Source organism: Argopecten irradians, chromosome 8 (genome assembly GCF_041381155.1).
Source record: "Argopecten irradians isolate NY chromosome 8, Ai_NY, whole genome shotgun sequence".
Lineage (NCBI taxonomy): Eukaryota > Metazoa > Mollusca > Bivalvia > Pectinida > Pectinidae > Argopecten > Argopecten irradians.
The window spans coordinates 31,105,466-31,132,504 of NC_091141.1; the positions used below are offsets into that span (position 1 = coordinate 31,105,466).

The 27,039-nt window shown below is 32.7% G+C and overlaps 1 protein-coding gene and 1 pseudogene across 1 annotated transcript in view; one reads left to right on the forward strand and one right to left on the reverse strand.

Moving 5' to 3' along the window:
- Positions 1 to 27,039, forward strand: part of LOC138329833 (uncharacterized) — a 182,897-nt gene that overhangs the window by 29,942 nt on the left and 125,916 nt on the right. The window lies entirely within an intron of this gene.
- On the reverse strand, positions 13,096 to 15,159 carry LOC138328843 (uncharacterized; annotated as a pseudogene).

The following is a 27,039-nucleotide window of genomic DNA, read 5'->3' on the forward strand; positions in this document are numbered from 1 at the left end:
TTTTATATTTATGTTTGAATATTTTGGATATAACTTTGACATCACATCGCTGTTGGAATGCCTGGACGTTTAAAGCCGAGGGACATATTTTAATTTGCAAATTACAGCACAATTATGAAAGACAATTTGGTTTAGTAGATGGTTTTAATGTTTTGTCCTTCTTGTTGAAGATAGAAAACAGTGTATTTCAATGAATTTGTTGTCTATCCACACACAGTTTTAAACCATAAAAGCATAATAAATCGCTAGAAGTATTTTTTTTAAATTTTATAATAGTACTCTTTAGGTAAGTAAGAATGTTGGAAAACTTCAAAAAGGAAACTATAAGAATTGTTTTAACAACTACCTTGACGTGGATTTGGGAGTTAACACTTCTGATACAATAGGTAACGGGTTAACTTTTTATTATATATAAATATGAATTAATACATCATTTTTAATGTCTTCTATCGTATCCGATGTCGTGATGGTTATACAATAATTACACGACTATGATTAAAACAGAAGAAATAATATTGGGCAATGTACAGTATCAGTAAGCTATTGCCAAAATGGTACAATAATTGTATTTAAAAGGAGTAAATGAAAAAGGTATTATGACAAATCCATGATTAATCTCTGTCGAAATCATTTATCGATGGCCATTAATACACACCGCAGCCCAAAATATGTAAAATAAATTGAAACTCAATATATTCAGAACTAAACTGTTAAAAGGATCAATAAAAGCTGATTAAATTAAACTGCATAATTATTTTGTCGATACAATTACTCGATGACCATTAAATACACATCACAGCACAAAAAAGGTTTATAAGGAAAAAGAAAATGTACTTTTGATAGTAGACAGTAGAATAAAACTAATATATATGGTCTTTCAGCGAAATCACGAAAACAGAAAAATGGGAGTCGTTTAAATGGATACGTACAAAGTTTAAACAATAAGCATTTGTGATTTACAAGTAAAAGAGGTAAACACGTGATGTAGATGGTATTAAAAGTATACCAGATCACTGATGCAGAATGAGATACAGAGAAAATAATTTGATCACGTTAATGATATTTAAACGATACATGGATAAATAATTAATATTAAATGGGAAATACACCAGTTATTTACACTGTATATAAGTAAATCTGAGTCAAAATATTTGAAGTATGTAATGTAGAAAAAAACATATCAACAATTCATGTCTATGCACTTCAGACATAAACATTATTATAATTATACATTATTTTCTAAGTAACATAATTAGTATGAATAGTCCGATGTTAATTCCCATTACTTCCACTAAAAACACAATAGCGTTAGTATAGATATAAACTGCTAAATTACCATAACACTTTATTTCGGGGTATTCGGTATATATTTAAGGAATCTTGCTTCACCTTCGCATTTTTAACTACAACGCGCGTAGTTCCACTAATCAAATACTGATATATTACTATAGCTGTCGTCATGTTTCAGGATAATTAGTATATGTGCTAAAGTCATAAGAAAACGTCTTACATTCCTAAAATATGTGCCGTAATTTCCATACCCACGAATCAAGAAAACATTTTAATTTGTTTTTCACCACCAATATTTTGAGAATAACAACACTTATAATGCATACATTTTTATTAGTTTTATGAGTGAATTACTACCCATATACACGTAGTGCCAACATAATTATAGTCTATAATTTCATTTCACATTTTTACAAACTACCAGTGTTATTAGTAATGGTAACGTAATTTCTGCAGGTTTACTTCTATCAAGTCCTGCATAAGACATAAACAATAGAGCATATATTATATTTGGTGACCAATGTTTATAAGGCAACATACATATTTGTCTGTCCATTTAAATAATTGTCACAGCTTAATTCACCAATAAAACCTGATGGATTTTAATTGATAAATGAGGAGAACATAGCATGTCAATATGTTCCCCCAGTTATAGCACATATAATCTTAAGCTACATGTATTCGCACCAGGTATCGTAAATAGTCATCTGAAAATTGTATAATGATGCTGTGATATTTCCGGATGATATACCTTCGTGTACGAAGATAACTATTTGAACATACATTTCAATTTAAAGTACCAGTGATTCATGTGGAAACAGTTTTATATTGTGATATATTATAAAATATTGTAATATAATCAAGCAATTAGGTAGGTATTATAGTATATCCTGGATTTATATTTCATTCACGCACTGTTCCGTCTCTTTAACGTCGTATACCTCCCTTGAGTGTTGTGTATATTTCGTTTTCATGTCTCATTCGAAAGAACTAAGCCATGTCTCATTCGAAAGAACTAAGCGATTTATGTCATACTGCTTGGACATTCCATAAACGGGAATATAATTTACAAAAGACACATCTGCGTATTGCAACATTATAAAATGGACACTAGTGCAACTGATGGTATCTTAGTGAATCATCCCCAAATTTTAGTTTATACATGTAGACAATTACGTAAGATCCCTCAAACATTAGATTGAATAGTGTTTAATTTATCTGAGTATTGCATCCTACTTAGAAAAGTCACATTGGTTGTAAAGAGTGTTGTGATGTTGTAAATATAATGCATTTCTATGTACTTATTATCCATCCACAATTTGTTTTCACCTATAAACACCGTATAACTCGTCACCAATGTTTCATATATTTCATTTAATGTTCTTTACGTATCAGTATGCACTATCAAAGAGAAGATTCGAATATTTTGAAAGCAAAAACCAAGGGATTATTTTAGATCGATGTCTTTTTTTATTGCTTTTCTTCTTTTCTCTTCAATCAGATGGAAGAATACTCCCAACTATTGTGAGCACATTGCTTATCATTCTCATTTTTAAACTTATTGTTGGCTCAATATTTAAATATCAGTCCGTTTGTATGAGTTATGTTATTTGCTTCGCAAAAGATACACGGAGCTTACTATTATATTATTATGACCAAATTCAAAGATTTTTCAAATTTGGCGAAGCTACACCTACCCACTGTATGGTAACGGGATCCGGCCCTAGTTGTTTGATATCTACTTCTGTAAAAATCGTACCCAACAAATGAGAGGGGTAACTGCTAAATCGCTTCAAAAACTCGATATTATTTCATTTGTTTATCGAAACCAATTAAAAATTAGAACAGTGAAAGCGTACAGTTTTAATATGTCCCCCCAATTGTATATGAAAATGAGAATAAGGTATCCTTTATTTGTATTCAAACATGTAACCTCGATTGCATTTCCGTACAAAACTGAGACAAATGCGTGAAAATATGAAAATATCTCATGATATCGGATGCATTTCATTATGGTCAGATCTTGAATGAAGAATTAGGATCAAACAAAAACGATCTACCACTTCAAATCGATCATAAATACATCCTTTGTGTCATAATCGATGATGTTTAGTGAGCATATTATGACTATAGCGTACGTGTTTGGTACGCACAAAATTCCGGTTTGGTATAGTCATAAGTGTACGGTATCGTATAACAACTTGGTAAAATTTTAATCACAAACAGGGAGCCGCAAAGCGTGGCATAATCCCCCGCGCTTCACAGTTGGTATATGTGAAAATCCAAATATCAAGCTCAAAGTAAGAGTTATTAATGTACATGTATAACTTTAAGTTCGGTACATGCTTAATAGTGATACTTACAATAAGGTGTATATGTATACGCATACGGATACGGGGACGTATTTGACTTTACTTTCTATAGTTCGAAATAAAATCAACTACAAGATATAAACTCGGGTCAAGAACGTTCAATTTGTACATGCGTGGATAAAAGTGCATGCGTGAAAAAAGTATTCCATGTTTTAACACGTGATTTTTGATTGATAAACAGGCCTTTGGCTCTATAGTTATACGGACATTTTTTATATATTTGTAACACTGTGTCGTAAATTAGTCTCGGAAGATGTTGGAAGTAAAGGATTTTATAGAATGTATGGTAAACATTACGTACATGATCGATCCCAGTCAAATACGTCTCCGTATCAGTATGCGTATACGTATACCGCTTGTTGTAAGTATCCCTAATAATTGGTTTTACAGTCTTTTTCTTCCTTTTGGAAGTAGAAGTGTATTTCAATGAACATATTCTAAGTCCACAAAAAGTTTTAAATCAAAGTATAATAAAATGCTGGAATATTTGATATTGTTGCTGTTATAATAGGTATAAAAGATAGGAAACACTGTTTTAACAACAACCTTGACGTTGGGTTGGGAGTAAGCTTGTCTGAAATATTCATAAAGGGATATGAATATGCAACATATTATAAAAACTTATGATATTTCTTGTTTGAGCTATTTTATCCAAAGCCTTGATGGTTAAACAATAAATAAAAGACAATTATAGAAGAAAAAATGGGTAATAATGATTGAACTAAATGTCAAGCACGGCACAACAGTCACAATTAAAAGGACTAATAAAAACTGATTAATTTAAATGCGAAATTAAAACCTGTTGCGATTTGCGTGCATGTGAGTTGTTAAAAGTACATAATTCCCTCACGTACAAATTAGACCTATCTATTTCTGTCATTATCAATAATATACAATAAACTCTTTGATATCTATATGAAAATAGATAAAGACTTATTTTATAAAATAAATTTGGACGTTACATTGTTTGGAAAAAAATCTTATACATTCTTTAAACCATCTTGATGTTGTTTTTTTTTCAAAGTGTATTAAATAATGACACCGTTTGATGTCTGGATATTGCCCGTCCTTTTATCTGTACCTGTCAATATTACGATTTCATTAACCATGTAACGTCGGTATATTCAATGCACAGAAATAACTTCAAATTCTGACGATTTTTTTTTCTTCTTCAATTCAATTCATTCTGTGATTTTATTCAAAGTTATATAGCAGATTTAAAAACAAATTTTGATTTATATAATAGTTGGTGACACTGTTTAATGTCTGGGTATTACCTCTCTGTTAATCTTTATTGTTTGTTATCTAATCCTTACTTTTCTTCTCTTTCAGTATGTGAGTATCCTACTACAGTTACACGGTGATGTATTGTCTTGTTTTATTGTTGACCTTTTTGTGTTATATTTGCTTTCCTCATAATAGCTTCAATTCAATACTGTTGCATTTATCAATTATTTACTAGATTGCTGTATAAACATAATTTTATTCAAACGTATACAAATAACGTGACATTAATAATATATGCCACATAATTATAATATAATATAAATTATATATTAAATATAATATATGCCGTCATATGGGTTTTGAGGTAATACTGCTTATAGCATGAACGTTTGAAAATGTTCCCTTGATTTTGATATAATTGTATCACAATAACTCTTTCATAATTTTTATATTAGTTTGTCTTCTTATTTTAAATGTCTCACAAAAGGAAACATTTTATTGGGAATGGTCATAATCATGTTTCAGTTTTCATGTTTATGAAAACATTGCGTATAACCATGGCATTACACCACTTAAATATAGTCTTTTCAATTGGGTTTAATAGATGGTTTTGAAGGTTTTGTCCTTCCTTTGGAAGTGTATTCCGATGAACGTTTTCTCCATTTACAAATGTTTTAAATCTAAAAAAGTATAACAAACTGCTGGAAGGTTTTTATTTTTATTTTTTGCTATACGTTTTATTTGACAGTACTCTGTAATATCTGTTGAGATCAATACTCGATGATCATTGATACACACCAAAGCCAAATATAAAATAGGGTTTTCGAAATATAAGTGTACTTAATATTTATTGAAACTCAATATATTAAAACTAACATATAATATATTTAAGTGGTATTCTTAGCACAAAAAAGGAAGACTTTTACATCATGTTTTCGTACACTTTTCTTATTCGTACACTTTTCTTATCACTGTCATAATATTGAAAACGATGGTAGTTACAAATACTTGACACAAAATGGGAAATATACAACATACACCCAATATAAATTTAGGTCAAAATCTATAGGAAACTGAATATCAACATTTCTTATCTGGAGTCAGATCCAAAAAATGAATCAGTGCTATACTTATTTACATATGTAATATATTTAACTTTGAATTAAGAACACGTCTTCCATACCTAAAATATGTACCGTAATTGTCATACCCAAGAATGAAGAAAAGCTTTTAATTTATTATTCACCACCACAGGTTGTCAACAATTTAAGAATAACAACACTTAAGATGCATCCGTTTTAATTTTAGTACTATAATAAGAGATGAGAATGATTATCGGCAGTCCTGCCAAACACATTTACTGCCTAAATGATTATGTTTACATCCAAGTGCAGTGAAATGGGTATACATAATCAGACAATGAGACCAAGGTCTGTTCTATACTTATAGTTCCATTTTACATTTCTACAGTGTTATTAGTAATGGTTAAGTGATTTCTGCAAGTATATTTCCATCTAAACATAATCTAGGCATAAACAAAATAATTTTACAGTGAATACTTTTTATGTTGTCACTATTGTTTATAAGGATCACACATGTGTGTCTGTCCATTTAAACGATTTTCAAACTTTAATTCATCAATAAAACCTTCTGACTGTAAAACCTTAATAGATCAGTAAAGAGAAAATAACATGTCAATATGTCCTGCAGTTATAGTATATACAACCTAAAGCTACATGCATTTGCACCAGGTGTCGTAAGTAGTCTTCTGGAAATACACAAATGTAATGTAATGCCACAGTCGTATCTTCATGCATATAAATATAATATTATTTTTATCTTAAAATCAGAATTAGAGAACAACTGTAAAATATCAGAATATATAGATAGATTTCTTTATTTTCTCTGGTTAGAGATTTTCATCAACCATATCGTTTGTTTACATCAAATCAAAACAACAAAGTATATACAAAATCATAGAAGAGTGTTCATCTCTGAGATCATTGCAGGCACCAGATCAGCAATGTTCATCATCATTAAAGTCCACTTTTCGTGGTCCAAGTAAACTTCCATGGTAAAAATTGCATTGTCTTTCGTCTGTTAAATGGTCGAATTTTACGTAATCCGATACGTCTAATACGTTTAATAAAACTTTAATAGTGCATCGCGACTTTTGAATAGTGCCGGACTAGAAAATGAGTTTCTTTCTTACATATTTTACATGTCACCATGTTTTTCTCATGACGATATGATAATTTAACCAGTTCGACACGTATCCATGTATATTTCGGGTATTTTAGACTCAATAGCCACAGCGGGTTAGGACCATGAGTGTAGTGAATTGAATTGTATGACACAATCCATCGAACACATCATAGCGTCTTGCCAGTTTTTCTAATATAAATCCTCGACTGTTTTTCTGCAAAAGTTCTTCCATGTGAATTGAATTGAAGGACACAATCCATCGAACACATAGTCCAGCAACAGAGATGAGATGTTTAGATTTCCCTCAATGATGAATATATCGCGAACAAACATTTCTGTTTTCATCATTACATCAGCGAAAATAAAGGAGCACAATCTAATCGTAAAGATAATTTTCTACACAGAGTTACTACTTGCCCCACAAAGCTTATTGAAGAACATGAACTTTCTACGTTCAACCTCGGCGTAGATGTCGATGGCGCGTGTTGTGACTAACGATTGAGACGTTTGCTCGAAACCTTGGCACCTCTCCGGGCGACGTATCGTTGTACAATGTCGAGTTCCTGGCGAGATTATTGTGTTGGATTAGTCCAATGCTCCGATCCTTACAAAATTCGTGACTGAACCATAGATTGAAAGTGTTTACAGCTTGTGAATAGGTTCGTACCTCCACTGTGTATGCCAACACTAATCAGAGAATTCAGAATCTGTCTCCCTTTTGCACGTATTGACCTGATTTTTTTTTTGATCACAGTGGGGAATATATATAAAAATATATTCCCGCGTACTCTTTGGTAGTGACCCATTGGATAGGTTGTCCTAGCTTACATTCAGTTTTTGAAACGCGCTTTCTACTGCCACTGTGAAACATCCTAAGTGATGTTTTACGGGATTATAACTCAAGCGCAATTTGCAGGAGAGATCGAATGCTATATCCAAGAGGTTCTTCAAATTACCAGTAGAGCAGTCCATAAGTAGGGTATCATCGGCTAAGAGTGTATTGTTCTGCTTTTGCATTGTTATATACTACACAATACTGTTATATATTTAAATAATCCTCGGTAGTAGTATTAGTATTCCCCTGGATTTATTCTTCACTGTCAGTGTCATCTCGTTAACGTCGTACATTGTGTAACTCGCTGTCAGTGTTTTCTATATTTCGATTAAATGCTCCATTCGAAGGAACTTGACGATTAATGTCATACAAGTAGGGTATTTTTCAAAAAACAAAAACCTAAGAACTATTCCCAGAATACTGGTAGATAAACATGTATTAGCATAAACATTATACTAAACTCGATTACCAAAATTAAACACTCGCAACATTGTGAAATAAACAGTGTACAGATATTACATCAATGGCATCTAACTGAATTCTCCCAAAGGTTAGTTTATAAGGTAGACGATTACGTAGAATCCTCCAAACATTCACTTGAATTATGTTTTAATTTATAATTTTAATTTATATGAGTATCGAGTCCTACTTTAGAAAACCACATTGTACTATGCAATACCAAAGACAATTTCGAACATTTTGAAAGTGAAAACCTAAGTACTATTTTAGAACAATGTTTATATAGATATGAAACTAACAAGGTCCGACATAATCAGACAATCAATTTATTTATGAAACGTTTTCTGATAATTTTTCATTGCTGTTTTCTTAACGAACTCAAGCTGATTAAAATACAGTAAATAAAAGAAGCATTAAAAAGACGAATAACGGATGCTATGCTGGAGTATAGTCCTATTCATTATGGCTTTAAAGTGTGGATACTTTATAATAGAGAAGTTTTAAATATATAAATTGATAAAACAGTATCTTAACATAATTATGCTGCGTTCGATGAACATAATCGACCTTCCGTAATGTTACTGACATAAAAAAACAAGGTACGTATAGTGGAGCGGCTAAGGTCGATTTTCGGCAAAATCGTTCAAATTTTGAGAAAGCATGAAACTTTGCATATGGCTTCTTTAGGACATCAGGTTTCAGGAAAAAAATAGACCCCAAAAATTCACGGTCCCTGGCGGCCGCCATATTGGTTTTTAAAATAGCTGCCACAAAACACCTTCTGCGACCCATATATCTTATTATATACCAGCTAGACCCACACTTTAAACGTCTAAACCCATATTATTGATACTTAGAAACATTCTGTTAGTGTTAAACTTCATATAGAAGGGCCGACATTTTGTATTTCAAGATTGCCGCCAACGTTGCGAGCTATATCTGAATAAACACATATAATTAGGTAAGCTGACTTTAAGGAAATAAACACCTGGAAATAGAGTGAGAGTATTGATACTTTTGTATTGTTTGATACATAAATAATTTGATTCTTATTTTAATTTCAAAATGACTGCCGTATTGAATTCCAAGATGGCCGTTTAACAAAATTATTTTTTCCGTATTTCACTCTGTAAGTGATCGATCAAGTAACCACTCTTAACATGTTGATACATATGATATGCCTTGAATGATATTGGAATAAACTCGAATTGCAACTCTACAGGCGTCACCACAGGATCATCTTTCATGAGATATTTTAATTTCAAAATGACTGCCGTATTGAATTCCAAGATGGCCGTTTAACAAAAAATATTTTTTCCGTATTTCACTCTGTAAGTGATCGATCAAGTAACCACTCTTAACATGTTGATACATATGATATGCCTTGAATGATATTGAAATAAACCCCGAATTGCAACTCTACAGGCGTCACCAGAGGATCATCATTCATGGGCTTTATCGACTCTTCAACTGGAACATCTTCAAAGTCGCAAGTCAACAGCGATTGTCCAAATCACTGCCCATATGCAGATAACACCAAGCTCAAACATTGTCACTTCTACTTCGATCAATCGGGCGCCTTCTCTCCTGTTTTTGACAGTGGATCCACAGCTGATTTCTTGTCATTCTTCATTATTTCCAATTTTGGATATAGCTTTTACGTTGAAAATGAAACAAGAACACTCATTCCTACATTCTAGGATATTGATATCTCCTACCAACCTTTCGTCTCCCTCCTTTCAAATCCTTCCTCACAGTGTAACTCCTATGGAACTGTCAAGTCATCCATAAACACATCTAGACAAACACAATTCACCTTATCATCACCAAGACCATAACCTAAATTCTTCTCATGTATTATGAATTCCTTCTTCAGATCATACAGACATCTGCCATCGCTCTTTACCTTTAGCAAATGTGATTAAAGTACTTTATTTTAGTGACTACGACTTCTTTGTTGTTTACTATTTTTCAAGATGTCTGTCAATTTACTTAGCAGATTCTCAGGACGATAGCTATACTTTCTTTAAGGAGGTGGGGTTGTATAACGAGCAAGAGTTCCTGATGGCACAATTATTAGCCTGCACGTATCGCTCCCACCTTTTGTCATATATCGACGTCAACCAGAACTAGTATCCAAGGTTCCAGATGACCAATATCTGACTGAGTTAGTTTTCTGTCTATGTGGTTTCTAGCCTTGTCAATCATCTACAGAATTTGCACGTTTTAATGTCCATATGTGAAGGTGACAGACAAAATGGGCCCAGATGAGGAAAAATCACATTTTCATTTTATTATATGTTTTCATACCCTTAGATATGAAGACCATATTTCCAAAATATTGAAGACGTACGAAAAGGCATTAATGATATATACCACTTTGAATAAAGCAACCATTGTTGTCTTCAATGACAAAATTAGCAACGTCAAATCACAACGTCATGAATCACAACGTCATATTATAAGACTACTCATGGGGCAACATATACACAAAATGACGTTGTTGTTGTATTTTTACATGCATTTTATTTACAATGAGAACATAATCTGTATCTATACATGTAAATTAAACATATACATGTAGTTCTATACAAAATATAAATAACAGTGATTTTACCGTTCTTAACTATGTCAACAAAAATGTTTTGTTTTTTTTATATATATGTATAACAACATATTTTGCTGAAAGTTGTTTGACGATAGTTGCTTTGCAATACCTTCATATATAAATGGAATACTTGAAAACCAATCTGAACGAAAGTCAGTCTAGGACATCATTCAAAGTACCAGTTGTATACACAATCGATACATGTAAATCTGTACATGTAGTCAACTGTTCAAAGTCCTAAATCTATGTGTGAAAGTTATTATCAGCCAATGCACATGGATATACAAAACACTGACATATATGAGCATTGAAAAATAAGATATGAAACATTTTAACATATACTGTGATTTTGTTTTTCAAATCTAAACTAACTCCCCGGTTTCTATTTCAATTAGGTCAGAAAAGTTTGAGCCCATGCAGTGACATTAATTGGTTCAATAACTCAGTATGTAGTGTCCAGTTTCAAATCACTGCAGCAACAACTGATTCCTTTTTCCTCCCTTGGACACACCACTGATGTCCCAACTCATTTTACTAACTGACTGCGGCTTAGGCTCAATTGGTTTGGGACAAACAATGTCTTTAGCAAGAAATGTTGAACAAAATTCCCTTATTTGTTCAAACACAAATGTGATGGTATTTGCTGATGTGTTTTAGAGGTGCTTTCAGGAGTGTTTTCCAGTCCCTAAACACTACAGATTTTGCATCATCATCCACTAGCTGTTGTGTATTGTGCCCATTCTTACTGGACTGCAATACTGTTTTAGCTACATGTAATATACAAAACCTTTTAATCACAGTTGTCCCAGAATCACTTAACTTAGCAATAATTTATCTGTTGCATTAACTTAACACAACATTTTAATTACGGATTTTATCAGATACATGTACATCAATATAAATAGGAATCAATAGATGTATATACAAATAACTTATATTTCATGATACATGTAGGAGTTTCTTTTCGTCTTTTTATCACACAGCATGAATACAAAGACGGATGAAATACCTGTTTTATTGTCTCAGCATAATTTCTCCATTTCATTTTCCATAGTCCAAAGTGCCAGTCTGGTTTAAATTTTGTATGTCCTGTTATCATCATGGAATAATCTATCTTTCTGTGTAATCCTGAAACCAATTTTTCAGTGAAGAAATATATAAGGAGCTCAGTCATCATGTACATGTAGCTAAGGATTAACTTAACTAATACAAGACATATGGAATGAACATAACAAAGAAAATAACTATTAATTTATTCATGATTTATAAAACTCATCGGTACATAATTATTGATTAGTAGGTTTTTAATCAATACTTATTTTAAAGAAATATTTATAACAAATAGGGATCTAAAACATATATCAGTTTAAACAGACATCAGACAATCAAGATATTTCCTGTTTCTAGATTATCCACAACTCTGACTCATCCTGAAGTCAATTAGAAACACAAAATAAATTATCTAGACTATCTTTTTTACCTGTGAGTACTCTCCAAATGGCATACCACAAAACAACATTGTTTTTGTTTTGACCGCTACAGTTGTCAAAGTTGAACTGTGCCTCTGTTTCTTCATGCCAATGATGTACCATGCTGACCACACTGTTGGCTCCCTTACCAGGATTCACCGATTCATCTACTAGGTACAACACCTACTTTCCTGCAATACAAAATAGAAAACATTTTCTAGATTTCAAATAGTTAAAGTTCTATAAATGATCCATACCAAATTGCTGTTAAAAGCATGTAAAGATTCCGATTATAATGTACTATTGCCGTAATTGCTTGGAATAGATTCATAGCATTACACATTATTTACAACTAATTCTTAGTCTGACAAATTCTTTATCAAAATGTTTATTATCAATTACTAGATTTTTGGAGTCTCACTAAATACATCGTATTTCAACAGTTATCAGTTAAGTTGTACAAAATGTAGAGAAAATATATTTGATACTTGCATAGTAGTATAACATGGTAAAACATGGATAGTGTATGCATATTGTACATCTGTACACATATACAATGCACATACATGTTGTATGTGTAAATCGTGAAATTTTAACATATGAAATGTGACACTTAACATACCTGATGCTTCAGAACAGATTCCAAAACATTACATTTCCTTGGTGTTCAAAAATACACAGGTCCCACTTGTTGGGAATGGTGAGGGAAGTGGACCTGTTGAGCATAATACCAAGAGTAGTGCATGGCTGTATCAACTGATTGTGGCAAGTTTTCTGCAAAAATAAAACAACAAAAGATAAATGCACGCTGAAAAAAAAAAAAAAAAAAAAAAAACATTTTTGTCAGTTTAATACAAGTATTTTCACAAAGACAATTTGACAGTTAATATTCATAGACTACAGGTAAAATTGTAGTTCTAGCCTTAAGACTTTAAAATTTCATAGGTGTGTACTTTTAATATTTGTGACAAGTTATCGCACTTGTTAAACTCTTGTTTTTTCATTTGAACGGAGCCCGGACTACACATCTGTCAAACATATCATGGCATTTGCTGTAAACCAATGAGTAAGTGATGAACTGTGCTAAATTGCTTTATTCTATAGTTATTCTGTCAAATTAAGATAATGTCTCATTCGATTGATCTTGCACGATTGGTTATTATATATATATATGTTTTGGCCTATACACATACACAGCGTGTAGGTAAATCATAACATATGTGTTTACAAACATGAAAGCATGTATATGCTGTCCATCTTTATAGTTTTTGTAATATTGTTTATTTTATAGTTTATTACCCTCTCCTAAGGTCCTGTAATTTTCAAGAAATAAAATCTTCAACGCCACAAAATATATTTATAAATATATATTGAAATATCTTTGATTATTATCGTTTTAGTAATAAACACTGTACATGTAATTTGCATTGTACAAGTCATGCATATTGTTCTTAAATATCGAACTTACCATTGGACTCATTACTACCTCGCTGCTTCTACATTGTTTCCTGTAATGGTCTTTTTCATCCTTTGCTAGAGTGACATGTGCATTGAAAGATGTCAAGAGAATGGTTTTCTCATCTTCTGCCAGGGATCCACTATTTACTAAGTTTAGAGCAAATTCCTGACACTGCTGGCAAAGGTCTGTAAGGGTTTAGTAATAACAATATGAGGGTATAGTTCCTTCCATAGCCTCTGAAATGTCATCAGACTTACTTGTCTGCATCCTGTTTTTCTGACAGAGTTTGGTACACATTAAAAATATCAGATGTTTTATCCGATGGCAAAAAAAAATATTTCTCTCGCATATTTACAAAGGAATCATCTGTTATCATAGGTAATACCATGAACAGTTGACTTTCCAACTCTACCGTGGACTCTAGGTCTTAATCCATCATTATCAAGCGATTGTGCAATAGTTAATGATTTCTTTTTTTCAACACCGTGTAAAAAAACAAAACGTCTGACGACACACCCTGCTGCCATTGAAGTAATACTCCTGGTACGGTCTTTCCCTCTCTCTAACTTTGTGCTTTTTCCCGACCGTCTATGTGCAAGTGACTGAGATTTTATTATGAGATCAAGTTCTTCCCGTGACAGCTCCTTGCACGACTCTATGTTATCTACAATGTCGTTGAAATCGAAAATTGAACTACACGGTCGTCCATTGAAAAATCTTTACAACCACAAGTGTCATTACTGAATTTTGACTGAATTATGTATTAATTATTATCCTCGTCGCGCAATTTTAGAGCTACATTCAGACAGCCCTCGCTTTCCTCCGAATCGCACTCGTAATTTATGTTATCTTCATCCGACAAATTTTCAGAATTTTCACATTCTACATGTAAATTTGGACAAAAGTAAAGTTCATCTACCTCATTCAATTCTGTAATTAAATGGTATATCTTGGTCCTCCAAAAATTCAGATGGAATGGTACTGGTACAGCTCTCCTGGCTCACAGTTCATGATGGTTTAATTTCGTAACTACTGTAAACAAACTACGCTATTCCGCCGACAAAACATTGTAAGTAAGAGTTCCCATTGATCATTCAGTTGAAAAACTGGGACACGATAAGTCAAAACATTTTTTACCACTATATCAATTTCATTTAATTTGCATTAACTTTTAAATTTTCGGCGTTTGTTGAAAACGCGAGAACAATGTCTCCAGCGTTGGCATTTTTAACCATGAAGAGCTTATAATTATGTAAATACTTCCCAATAAAATGTCTTTTTATCTTTTTTTATAAATCAAAATCAGTTTTGTGTACATAAATTGAATTCTGTCATTACGAAATCATGTTCGTCTTACAAAATTATCTTCCAGCACACAAAATCCATTTTTGTCTACACAAAATTCATGTTTGTCTACACAAAATTCATTTCTGTCATGACAAACTTCATTTTTGTGGACGAAATTGAGTTTTGTTAGACGAAAGTGAAAATTGAAAACGAAATTCAATTTGGTTTACACAAAATTCATTTCTGTCACGACAATTTCATATATATGGACGAAATTGAGTTTTGTTAGACAAAAGTGAAAATAGAACACAAAATTTTTTGTCACAAAATAAATTTTGTCACCGAATCCAAATATGGATATATGCAAATGTACTGTCTCATCACGATTTTGTAACGTGGCCTCTCATTGGGTATAGTATCATAACTCAGTTGATAGATAGTCTTTATATCGGTTTCAAAGATCGGCAATTGTCTCTATATTGTTTTTTGAGGAAAAGACGGGATGGAGACCGCAAGCACTTGTGTTTGTAACATCCGTTTCATTCTTGTGGATGTTTAATATACTATCATTGATCAGCGGAATGTGTCTCGACTTCTTGTGAAAAGCGAATGCTCTGGAATATAATTTATTAGGCCTTGTGGAAGTGGAGGGAGGTTACGATATCAAGTACAAGCCGATTACGTACACACAGAAATGGATACTCTATGGTAAATAGTCTTTCAGGGGAAATGCACATGAATTGTCATAAGCGTAATAATTACGTGCATATTCAATAAATATTCGTAGCTTACAAGTAAAGGTCAAACATGGACTTATTTGCATACCTGACTGAGGAAAATTAATTCTGCCTAGACGAAATTGAATTCTGTCTGCAAAAATAAAATTTGTCATAACAAAAATGAGCTTTTGTCCACCGAAAGATAATTTTTGTTTGACAACATTTATTTATGTTATTACGGAAATGAAGCTATTGCGCACAAACTTAAATTGTGTCTACCAAAAAAAACGAATAACTGTCCAACTTTACTTTGCGTATTTCGTCATGACTTCTGTCCACTGAAAGATTGTTTGTATAACAAAACTTATATTTGTAATATGTTATAAATTTTGTTAATCTGAACTCATTTTTGTTGAACAAAATTCATTTTTGCCTACACAAAATTGGATATCGTGAACAAAGTCACAAGTGTCCCATTTGGCTACCCGTAGTACCCGGGTATATTGAGAATATCTTACTCTCCTGGATTCTTCACCTTCTCGCACCTCTGAGATATGTTTACAGTGCCGTTACACAAAGTTGTATGATTAGTATAGAACTGAAAACAGTAACAACATTCAGGGATTTATAGATATGTACCTGGTATCAACTGAAACATTTTTTATTTTTTTTTATTAACATTACAATAGCTCATATGCTATTTAACCATTATGTGAATTGAAATTTTATTCACGACACTCTTTTATGTACACATGTCCTCAGTGAATACGCGTCCGGTTAATATGTACAGATCACCCCGTTATCGAATATTTCATTAACACAAATAGACTTTGTGTATTTATTCATCATATTTTATAAGTATTATCAATTTATTAATATATATGAATATCATAAATATTATTTATGCAGACTTTGGTAAAACAATTGACGGACGTTTTAGAAAATGTATGTAATTGAATACTTTGTTTTATATAGTGGCAATTGGTTATTTTGGAACTAATAACAGCTATTTTAATGATTCACGTTTGATTGCAATTTATATTTGTGTCGTACATTGAGTAACAGGGTGATCTGGGGTAATTTATGGAACATGTTTAATATTTATGTTTCGGATCTTAAATTTGTCATTTTCCCTAACATTGTGCCGATATTTACAAGCTACAGTAAGACATTAAACTATCCATGATGGATGTAAATACTTTTTTAAATTTTCAAACAGTTTACATAATATACATAAATGGATACCAAGCAAACACATACATACGCAGTCATCTACAACACTCAGACATCAAGCTTTACGTTTTATTAAGTCATACCTACATGTATATACATGCACATATATAACGTGACAAATCATAGTTTTACCATGCATAACATATGCATACATAGCATGACACAACATACATACATGCATGTATACATACACACATACATGGATGCATACATACATATATACATGCATGCCTGTATACATCCATACATACATGCATGCATACACACCATACATACACACCATGCATACACACATACATATTATAGCAACACATATATATCAAATAACACAACATATATACATTATGTATGCATACATAATAGCATCACGACAGTAGCATAGCATAGCATACATACACATAACATAACAAACATAGATAGCACCATAACATACATACACATAGCATAACGGACATAGATGTATAAATACATCCATACATATATAGCAAGCCATGAACGCACAAACAAGCATTCTCACACTCGCACACACATACACACTCCCCATAGACAGACAGACAGACTAAAAGAAGGAAAATAGAAGAAAGAAAACGCAAGGGGAATGTACCGTTTTTAATTACACATGTAGGCATATTGTAGCTTACACACAATTAGTATATGATAAAACCATGGTGATGAGAAATCATTGGTCTAGTCAGCGATACAAACTTTAACAGTCAGTGATATGATGTAGAATAACAAAAGATAAGGGAATATTTAAGTATGTTAGCTGTAATAAACTGTAAATAAATTAAGTGAAAAACTAGGATATATTTAACTACCCCCAAAAAAATGTTCGTTAAAATTGACAAACATCACATCCTACTGGTTTGGCCCTGGTATATATATATTAACCATTTTGAGGTATGTTAATAACGATTAATGCTTCATTTTTAAGCCGTCATAAGAAATTTTGTTATAAATACTATTAACATTAGGTCTGACATTTTGAATAATTGTCTAAATCAATATATTTATTTAGCATTCTGGCACATCTAACGTACCTGTGTGCATGTAAACACTAAAACAATACGTCACATTGATGTTTTCAAAAAAAAACGTAATATTCAGTATAAACATATTTGAATTAAGTATCATTATACCTCTCTATCAACCTCGGATGTAACCATGTAATTCCACCACTGTCAATATGGCCCCAGTACTTTAGTACTTTGATCTTTTTAATTGGTAGATATCTGCAAACTATCTCTTTACAAGGACAATTAAAACAAGTGTCACAACTGAGTATATCCCTCTGTCACCATATACTCAATAGTATAACAAAATATGGCCCTGACCGTCCTCTGCCAGGATCTTCTTATTTTCATTCTATATTCTTAATTGTAAACATCGAGCATTACTTATGACAATTAGTATAAATATACTAATTATTTTTTTTCTTTATTTGGTGATTTTTTATTTCTTTAAGTAAAAATGTATTATCCTCAGCGCATTATCTACCCACAAATATTCATTAATTAATTTACGTCTTGGAACTCGCTGTCTAGTGTTTCGTTTTGATGTTAAAACCTTAATAAGTCATTAAAGAGTAAATAGCATGTCAATATGTCCCCAGTTATAATACATACAACTTAAAGCTACATGTATTCGCATCAGGTGTCGCATCAGGTGTTATAATACATACAACTTAAAGCTACATGTATTCGCATCAGGTGTCGTAAATAGTCTTCTGAAAATACACAAATGTAGTATAATGTCACAGTCGTACCTTCATGCATATAGATATTATTTCCATATTGTAAATAAAACTGGTGTTCAGTTTGCATAAATTAATTAAAGGGTATTAAAATGGGAAATAGTATTACTAACATTATGAAAATAAAAATGTGTTTTGTTAATTCTTACTACGTATAAATGTGTCAATCGTGTTATATATTACACAATATTGTCATATATCAAAATAATCCTCTGTAGTAGCATTAATATTCCCATGGATTCAATCTTCATCCACTGTCAGTGTTATCTCGTTAACATCGTACATCGTATAACGCGCTGTTAGTGTTTTGTATATTTCGATTTAATGTTCCCTTTGAAGGAACTACGCGATTGATGTCATACTAGTCTGATGTTTAAAAAAAGAACTATTTCCAGAACACTGGTAGATACTAAAGACGGCTACCATAATTGTTAAAACTACATTATAATATGTAATACCAAAGAAAAGATTCGAACATTTTGAAAACGAAAACTTTCAAGCTGATTAAAATACATTGAATAAAAGACACATTAAACAGACCAATAACGGATTTTATACTGGAGTACAGTCCTATTCATTATGGTTTTTAATGATACATACTTTACATTAGTTTCAAAGGGAAAAAAAAAAGATAAACATATTAACATAATTATGCTGAATTCAATTAACATAATCGACCTTCCGTAATGTTGCATGACAATAAAAACAATGTACGTATTACAACATAATATAAAGATAATTAGTACGCTTGTCCAATGTTATATAGTAAGTGAAATCCACCGCCTAAGTGAGGTAAAGGTGCAGGGATAAGGTAGACGGCTGCATAGATGAAAGCGTAACCCACTCCCACCTCACATGCGTTTATTGATAAGTGTAAAGACAGTATGGGGCTACCTTGGATACTATAACAAAGCACCGTTAGGTTTATTGCATGTCGCAAAACGTTTCCCCTTTATTACATATACTTGAAATATGATACTGCATATTGATAAATCCCTAACATGATATCGTAAAATGAGACTTTTAGCAAAATACATGTAGCAAAAACACGAATTCATACGATTTGCATAGAAAGTAGTTGTGTTTAATGTCTGGGTATTACGTGTCTATTTACCTTTATTGTGTGTGACCTAACTAATTACGAATAATAGTTTGTTGTTGGAATACATTTTGCTGAGTCAAGCCAAATATGAAAAATTTGCTAAAATACCATTTTTGGGCTTTCAAACTTGGATTATTTGGTCTTGATATGTATTTGTTGTCCTACCCTGGTCATTTTGATACATCATGTGTCTACCTCGGTTGAAAAAATGTCAATGTTATGACTATTTTTGAATTTTTAGTGAAATTCGAGATGGCGGCCAACTTGATGACGTCAAAATCGGAAGTTCTATGCAATGTTAACATTGGTTTTTGTTGTTGTTTTTATTGATTGATAAGAGGTCATTTTGATACATCATTTGTCTAATTGGATTTAAAAATATCCATGTTAAGACTATTTTCACAATGAAATTCAAGATGGCGGCCATCTTGATGACGTCATAACCGGACGTTTACCCCAACTTATGCAATGTTAACATTTTGATTGTGTGATCAGTGGGTAATAAGGGTTCAGAAAAATATTGGTTCCGAGGTTTGGGGGGATGCATGTGGGACTCTCCTAATGGCATTACACCACTGTCATTATGGCGCAAGTACTTTAGTATTTTAAATTAGTTGATGTCTGCAAACTATCGTCTTACAATTATAGTAATAAACATAATTGAGTATACATATATGTGTTTATCCTCAGTTTATTATCCATCTACAAACAGCTATTAACTCATCAGCGGCTTGGAACTTTCTGTCAGTGTTTCATACATATCGTCTTGATGTTTTATTCGAGGCAGTTTGCAATAGAAATAACAGCCTATATCCGATATAAATGTCACTTTGTCTTCAATGTCATGGTATCTCTGACTTATAAAAGTTCATGTTTAATGTAGCTCAAGCATTTTAATTTAATTGATAATGCCAAAGCTCTTCACCGTCATATCATTGTGTTAAAAGCGCATTACATTCAAAGAAGTCAAAGTTGATGTATACCATCGATCGCATTGATGATGATTAGGCGAATAACCAACATGTCCTATCGCAAAGCTGTCATTTGAAATATGAAATGAAGAGAAAGAACGACAACTCTGTTATAACAGAGTTTTCGTTCTAGAACGAAATGTTAACACGGCTAAATAAACCTATCAACCTGCTTATTTTCGCGATTTGAGTAATAAGGAAACCCAACGATATTTTTTGCTGAAATTTTCAATGTAAGCTAAATTCGGCGTGATCTATCGATTGAAGTAATCACCTTAGCTGTGAAAATTCAAAATGACGAGATATTTTGGTGTAAAACCTCCAAAATCGACATTTTGACCACTGGTTTCTGTTTAATTCGTCCTAGTAAATTAACTAATAAAACTGACATGCTAGAACTTTGCATATAAAAGGTCCTTGCATTTCTGAACAAAACGGTATTTCTGATTTTTGGAAATGTTACATAAAACGGCCACAATAGAGCCTTGAATATTGGTGGTATTTCGCAGGTTCTCGGTAAATTTCCACAACAGACGAGATATTTTGGGGTCCCGGCGCCTTCCTTCGGAACTATTCTGAACGATTGGACCGGCAAATGTACCATTTAAAAATGAGTGATATTTTTGAAATTTTCTGTAGAAGTGACTAAACATCATAAAATGACTAAATAAGTTATGCACTAATCATCACATTTATGTTACAAAATGCGCCCAAAAAGTGCAACAGTGAAATGGAGCTATTTGTACTGTCTCGAATACACAAAATCATGGCGCAGACTATCGCGCCCCCTATGAGGAATGTGTATATTGTTTGTATCCGGTTGAGTAAAAACGTTGAAGCCGCCTTGATGTTCAAGTTAAATCCGGCATTATCAGGTAAGTAATTGTTCATTTTACTTGTTATAGACATCAATATCATTAACGGTGGATTTTAGTATTATCAGATATATTTGATTGTTTTTGTAGGCCTGCAAATATAACGTTAGGTACTGTTTACAGTCTGTTTATGATCATCATCGATCGCGAGTGACTATCTGACAACAGAACCATGCATGCGTTCTAAATCGTGGCTTAACAGCACGTAAACTGACAATTGTACTGTCTTTGAGGCAGATGCCGTTTGAATATATGTATCTCCTAATATATTGTTTGATCATATGATTAAATTGCTAGTAGACCATAAAGTAATGCACATTCCGTAGGCTCACATGTAACGCAGCTTCGTTACAGGTCATTTCGGTACATGCGGAAGTCTTTTCGGTATCATATAGTGAACATGGCGAAATGACTTTCAGAAGGTACCGAAACGTCTTTAAAGTAATCTGAATATTAGGCAACTAAAGAAAACAAACCAGAAAAAAAATAAAAAATGGTGACAATGTACAGTAGTATTACCATGGATATGATCAACATTATTACATGTAGATATGGACATCTTTATGCACTGCAGTTTTACATGACACATAATAATTGCTTAGGCTTAAGTTACTGTACAGACTGGGTGGGTGAGGTCAATAATGTTAATGAAAATTCATTTCACAATTTTGCTGTGTTTTGTATAGTGATAGACAACTACTGCGTAATAATTAGGATGCCGACAGGAATCATCAGATTGACCCGTGTTGTGAAAATTAACATACATGTATAATATCACTCTGACCCATTTAGCAATGTTATATACGGTCATGTCATAAATGTTGTAAGACGAACGTTATTGTGGCGTCGTAGATATTAATGACGTCTGTGATGTTGTATGATTATCTCGGTTGACACGTCGAATCCAAGCCTGATTTCGCCACTCTTACATAAAACAGAATTGAAACTAAACAAAGTAATCCCAATTTTGACCCAGAGCTTAAGTCCTGGCTATTCTCTCAAGGATTCAATAGATCTAGAATTAAATAAACAATGTTCAAGAAAATGGATGCCCTTTTTTCCTGGGGGGCAAACATGTCTTTTTGCCCCCCTCCCCCATTTTTGCCGAGTGAAATGTTCTAAAAATGCACATTTGAAAGAAAAAAGGGTCCACCTACACATTTTTGAACTTTTTAGAAAATATTTAGCTGCGCGGCTGGTGTGAATCCGGTATGTTCAGATCGAGCTGGGTTGCATAATGGTAAGACGACACTCACAATTTTCATTTCTAAATGCAGGTAACTTTTAATCGAAAAATTACCATGTTAAGAACGGTTAAAAATCATCAAAATACAAAATCGTAATATTTTTTCCCAGGGGGAGACCCCCGGACCCCACAAAAACCAAAATCTCACGCCTACGGCAAATCCAACAAAACGCATCTTAAAACTCATCTCAGCCATTCTAAATAGTAAAACTTTTTCCCGGGGAGACCTCTGGACCCCCTCAAACACCAAAATCTTGTGCCTACGGCGCTCGCAAATTCAACAAAATACATCGTAAAACTCATCTCATCCATTCCAAATCGTAATTTTTTTTCCCGGGGAAATCCCTCGGACCCCTAAACACAAAAATCTCGCGCCTCAGGCGCTCGCAAATTCAACAAAATGCATCGTAAAACTCATCTCTGCCATTAATCTAAATAATAATTTTTTTTTGCCGGGGGAGACCCTCCGACCCCCAAATTAATTTCCTGTTAGCGACGCCACTGTCTATAGATGTGTACAATGATTATATTTAATGATATGAAAAAAGTATATCAAGTATCTCCTGTGGGTGCGGGGCGCGGGGGTGGGGGTGTTATGAAATATTGAGGACCTTTGCCCCCCATTACGTTTCATCTTCCTACGCCACTGTCCTGTCAGAATCACTGAAGTTTTGACAATGTTTTGATTAATACTACTTATGTGATAAATAGAATCTTACTTACATTCATGGCTACATCATTTGAAATTTATTAAACTTAAATTTATAAAATTTGAAATACCACGAGGCTTTAAGGATATTTTGACATTTTATTTTCAAAATAACAACTGTTTTCTGGTTTTTTTTTAAATATCATACGGTATCTAGGTAAATGGAGACCTAGTTATAACACTCACTATACAGTAGTGAATGTCAAACTTGTAACAGCCTCATCAGCTTGAGAAATGTTATCAAATTTTTTCTAAATCAAAATTAAAAAAAAAATGATAAATTGAAAGCCATTTCGGTTAAGGTATAGACTTTTAAATTATGGTTTGCTTGCTGTTGACATTTTTTTCATCTGTGATGAATAACACTTGGAAACGGTAGCTATTTTAAATACTAGTATGTACCTATATAGGTAATCTTTCTCAATATAAAAATTGAATTTGATTAATAAAACAAAAGACTGAAGCATGAAAGATGTACCAAGTAATTCATTTCTGCGTATGTATAAAAGCTACAAATAGATCCTTTAATGTGATGATTTGTTTAACTTATTTTCATATCCTTCAGCAGTATCAAGGATTTAAAATAATTTAATTACCTGGTACCATATGTGTTCCAATTCAGATGTACAATTCGGATGTAAAATAGAGTACTCTTATTTTTATTAGTTTAACGTCCTATTAACAGCCATGCAGGGTCATTTAAGGACGTGCCAGGTTTAATGGTGGATGAAAGCCGGAGAACCTGGTGAAAAATCACCGACCAGCTGTCAGTACCTGGCAAATTCTCCACATAGGATTCGAACTTGTGACCCAGAGGTGGACGGCTTATGTTAATATGTCGGGACAAATTTACCACTCGGCCACCGTGGCCCCACGAATAGAATTCTCATAAAAGGTCTCATAAATGTTATGATAATTAGAAAGATTGGCACCTAATATAACCCATTACCCTAATTGCCCAACATGAAATTCCAATTAGCATTATACATTTCCAAGGCATTTCTTGATTAAAGCATTATATTGTTAAATATCTTATGTAAGTATGATCAGATGCATGTATACCATCAAGGGTTGAAAATGACAACTGACTTACTTGTAAAAGGGTACGTGGGTTTTAAATTAAAAACTTTATATTTTTTAAATGTTCATATGAACACTTTTCATTGGGATTGGATAAAGGGAGGTAATTGGTTTATTATTATTTAAGGTATATTTTCTAGCAAAATGCTCAATATCACTAAAAGAATTGCGAAAACAGAGAAATGTATGTTTAGTTTTGGATTGAGTATTCGGTCAGACCAATATTGTCTATATTTTGACATTTTTTTTATCTACATGAGGAAAAACAGTTTCTTATTGATAAAATGGGGGTAGCAGAGACTTTAACATGATTATTCGTGATGTTCATGTATAAGTACATGATATTTTTCAAATTTTTGATGCCGTGTCATTATGAAACAATATAATCCATATTAAATGAATTCTGGTTATTTTATTCTTTTTATATTTTTTTTTATTTTTCAAGACATTTTATAGTACATAACATAATACAGGCATATACACATTCACTCCGACATACCATATACATTATACATGTATAGTAATTGCAATCATATGAAGTACATACATACATTTATACATCTATTACATAGATTTATACATTTTCTGGTTATTTTAACTTGATTATAGCAGTAGTTTTATTTTGTTTTGTTTTTTTTTCTCTGTAAAAAACTGTTTAACATTTCTTGTTCTCTAAAATGTATGTATTTGTAAGAGATTGAGTGCCAGCCAGGTGATATTGTCTATTATTACCATTTTTTTTACTTATTTTTCGATCAAATGGGGGTAGCTAGCAGAGACTTTTGCATGATTATTCATGAAAATGCATATTCCAGGCAGCAACAGCAATTATGATGAACTCCTTGCTTAACTGTATGTCATAGGGACAATTATAAAATGTCACATTCAAGTTTTAAGTCTCCCTTTATTTAAGAAAATAGCAGAGTAATAGCCTAATCCTTCTCCATACGCCAGGGGTTACTATCACTGACATAATATCTACCCCTGTACTATTTCATAATTAACTGAATCAAACCGCATTGTTTGTTCCTGGGGGTAGAGGCGTGACTATTTTACACCTGGCAATCGGTCAGTGAAACTGCAGGCAACAGAAGACACAGGTAACTAGATCATTTAACATACATCAAAGGAATTTTAAAATGTGGTTCACTGTACATATGTGTACTGTTGGTTTGAAGTTGGGTGTCACTTTCTCTGTAATCTTGAAAGGAAGTCTATACAGGACTCAGTTTTGAGGTCACCTGAGATGAAGTCTCCAGTGACCTGATCTAATTTTGCAGAGACCTTTCAAGGCCAAAGGTCAATCAAAATTGTGAATTATATGGTCCCCTAGGAACCTGAGGGTTGGGGCCAAAAGGGGTCAATTAGGCTAAAACTTCAACAATCTTCTTCTAAAATTTCAGAAATAGTGGAATCAAATACTCTTCATATGATGGAATCACGTGGGAAGCGGGTCAAGTTTACTATAGTTTATTTAGGTAAAACACATTTTTGAGCATTATTTGGTCATTTGTAATAGAAAATGAATCATAATTATCAGTATGAAATGGTCATTGAATCATATTAACATATTTTCCATAACTTACCCCCTGGGGCCTGAGGGGTGGGGCTAAAATGGGTCAAATAGGATAGGCTTAAACTTCAAAAACCTTCATCTAAAATTCTGGAAATTGTAGAATCAAATGCTCTTCATAGATGGAAAGGTCTTAAGGTCCTTTACAATGATTATGAATTATATATGAACCTGGGGTCTATGTTTTCCCCTCGGGAGGGGTCAAGTTTACTATAGTTTTTATTGGGAAAACACATTTTTGAACATTATTTGGTCATTTATAATAGAAAATGAGTCAAATGTTATCAGAATTATCAGTATGATATGGCCATTGAATCCTATTAACAAATTTTCCATGACTGACCCCCAGGGGCCTGAGGAGTGGGTCCAAAAGGGGTTTCTTTTAATTCATAAATGCTTTTTAAAGATTTGTACCAACTTTGCAATGTTATTTCTGTATCAGCACTCAGGTGACCATCAAGGCCTCTTGGGCCTCTTGTTTTCTTCTGAACTGCATCCAATTTTACTATGAGTTATTAGTCCATGGGTGGATATTACGTCAGTGATAGTAACCCCTGGAGTATTGAG